Source organism: Macaca fascicularis, chromosome X (genome assembly GCF_037993035.2).
Source record: "Macaca fascicularis isolate 582-1 chromosome X, T2T-MFA8v1.1".
Classification (NCBI taxonomy): Eukaryota; Metazoa; Chordata; class Mammalia; order Primates; family Cercopithecidae; genus Macaca; species Macaca fascicularis.
In genome coordinates this window covers 27,122,248-27,125,616 of record NC_088395.1, presented here as the reverse complement: position 1 = coordinate 27,125,616, position 3,369 = coordinate 27,122,248, and positions in this window count along the sequence as shown.

Here is a 3,369-nt window from a genome sequence, read left to right as displayed (position 1 = left end):
TAAGGCAACAGCATTTAGTCAGGATATGGATCACAGCCAAAGGCACTTTCAGAGTAAGGGTTCAGAGAAGTCAGGCATAAGCTCCTACTGTCCTTTTGCAAAGACCACATCAAGATGTACCTTTATTCTTAGACCAGGAGCACACTTTTTTCTCATATAAGTAATCACCTATATGTGCACATAAAATCACAGAACAAGAGTCCCAAATGGAGTCTCAGTCAGGATTTCTTATATTCTGATTTTCATGTAGACATATTTCTGCAACATAACCAGCCCCAATGACAGAGCCCTCCAATTCATTCATGAAGATCAGGTGCAAATCATCAACCTCAATTTATCAATAAATAATGTTGACATACAAATCACCCCTAGAACTCCTTAGACCCATAGTTACAAAGCAATACTAGTAGTCAGTATAGTTTGTGCCTTGGCAATGATCAGCGCTGTGCAAGTACTGTTCTTATTTTAGTAAAACAACTGAGAACAATTCCAGATCTGTGGGAATTAACTCTCACATCACAGAAACCAAATAACAGGAGCTATTTCTTGCAACACATACAAGTGACAAAGGATTAGTATTCAAAATATATAAGAGCCACTTGTAAATTAAAGAAACAGAAAGAACAATGAAAAGGAAGAGAAAATACAAATATTAAACACACATACATACACACAAACTCACAAGTGATTTAGGAATGGTGTTAAAAATATAACACTCACCAGATTGCCAATTTTTTCCAAAGTCTGTAGAAGAGTTTCAGTAAGAATCTGGGAAGTCCAAAGCCCTCAATATGCTGCCATGGTAGTGGAAAATGGTACAGTCACTTAAAAGAGCAGTTCGGCAAGCTTTACAATAATTAAGGATGTTTATACCTTAAGATTAACTACTCAGTTTGCAGGAATGTATCTTAGAGAAACTAGAAAATGTAACATGGGGAAACATTTGCACAATTATTTAAAACAACATTGTTCATAATCATGAAAAATTAGAAGCAAAATACTGCCTATATATAGAAAAGTAGATCAATAAATTATATATTTATTCAATGAAGTACTCAGTAGAAGTTGAAGTAAATGAGTAAGTATTTGTGTATTAAGAGTCAGGATTGCGATGTTATACAACTCCTGAATTGTGTATGTGTTATTAACACTAAAATTTAAAAACATAAAGTTGAGAGAAACAAGTTTCAGAAAGATACAATAATATTACATCACTTATACGAAGCTTCAAAAGACAAAAATGTGTAACACATTATTTATGGATCCTTACAAATGTAAGGAAATAGAAAACTTAGAAAATATGTATACAACTTTCTGGATAGTGAGTACCTTTGGGGAGAAAGTTAAGAAGCGTTATCAGTGTTTTGTTTCATTTAATTTAGGAGAGCTAAATAATTAAACATGAGGCCAAAGTACATAAGAAAGTGGCAGTCTTTTATTGCAAACATGCGCACACTCTCGGGCGAGGTTCTCTGGTCCTCAGGTGTGGGGGGGCCAGGGAAGTCACGCGGGCGCTCTCGGGTGAGGTTCCCCAGTCCACGAATGTGGGGGCCGAAGAAGTCAAGCTGGCTTCTGCTGGCGGCGGACTTTTATGCATTGGTACTGGAAGGGGGAGGGCAGTGGGCGGGATAAGGGCGTGATAGGGGCGTCTCCATAGGCGTGGCCGGGTAAGTTTCGATCTCTTCAGATTGACATCACCTGGCGCATGCTCGGTTGATCTGCATCTTCCCAGGCGCGGGCTGCATTAAAGTTGGTGAGGAAGAACCCTGAAGCAACATGGATTGTGCCTTCTTGTTCACCTTCCTCCATCTTGTCCTTTCTCCCTCACCCAAACAATCAGCTAGAGGTCCAAAAGATTTATTTCTTTGAAAACAAGGACTTAGAGTAAATGTGACACAATGCTAACTAGACTGTTTGGAAAATAAAGTCCGTGCCTCCTAGAATTTGGGTTATAGGTGGACAAATGAAAGATTTGCATCTCAAAAAAAAAATTCTACCAAATAGACAGGGAGACCATGGCTGTCAAACTGCACACTCATCAAAAATAGAAATAATTTTTTTTAATGGAAAAACAATCTAAAATGGATTAAACATGGACTTTATGTAAGGGAACTTGCCTGCATTTCCTCTGAAAAGTATTGGATCCTTCCTAAGATTATTGCCTAGTTGAAGAATATGACCCTAGCCTAAAAATAGGAACTGAGGAAATTGTCTTAAACTGCCAGCCAGAGTGGAGATATTTGCAAAGTTAGGAGTGATGAACTTAAATGGCTCCAGTTGGAATAGTTCTCAATCATTCTCACAAACACAGAAAAGCACTCCATGTAATAATAATTGATATTAAGAATCTGCCATACCTAGAGGAAATCATAAAGGAAAGACATCTGCCATTTAAGCAAAATTTTTATTGATCTTATAGGCTGCCCATTTGGGAACAAGAGTGAGGAAAGAAACAGAAATTTAAGGCAGAGTAGAGATGATGAAGATGAAGAACCACATAACATCCAAGAGTGATAGAGGACTGGACTGAGAAAAAGAATCATCTCCTAATTAAATAACACAATGGCATTTTGATAATTATAATAAACTGGACATTTTAATTGTAAAAATGAGACTGTTTATGACTAAATGTGGCCAAAGATCTTTTCATTATTTAATAGTAATCATAAATGTTGTAAGATCTATTGGGGGAACCCGCCACCAATATTTCAACATAGATTCTTTCTATTTTTCCATAAGTGTCGGCCAGCTGAGAAATAAAGAGAGACAGTACAAAGAGAGGAATTCTACAGCTGAGCTACCAGGAGTGACATCACATATCGGTAGGACTGTGACACCTGCCTGAGCCTCAAAACCAGCATGGTTTTATTAAGGATTTCAAAAGGGGAGGGGGTGTAAGAATGAGGAGTAGGTACAAAGATCACATGCTTCAAAGGGCAAAAAGCAGAACTACTAATAAGGGTCTAACAAAGATCACATGCTTCTGAGGGAACAGGACAAAGGGCAAAAGCAGAACGACTGATAAGGATCCAACAAAGATCACAAGGCAAAGGGCAAAAGCAGAACTACTGATAAGGGTCTATGTTCAGCGGTGCATGTATTGTCTTGATAAACATCTTAAATAACAGAAAACAGGGTTTGAGAGCAGAGAACTGGTCTGACCACAAATTTACCAGGGTGGAGTTTTTCCCCACCCTAGTAAGTCTGATGGTACTGCAGGAGACCAGGGCCTATCTCAGTCCTTATTTCAACCACATAAGACAGACATTCCCAGAGTGGCCATTTATAGATCTCCCCCCGGGAATGCATTCCTTTCCCAGGGTATTAATATTAATATTCCTTGCGAGGAAAAGAATTTAGTGGTATCTT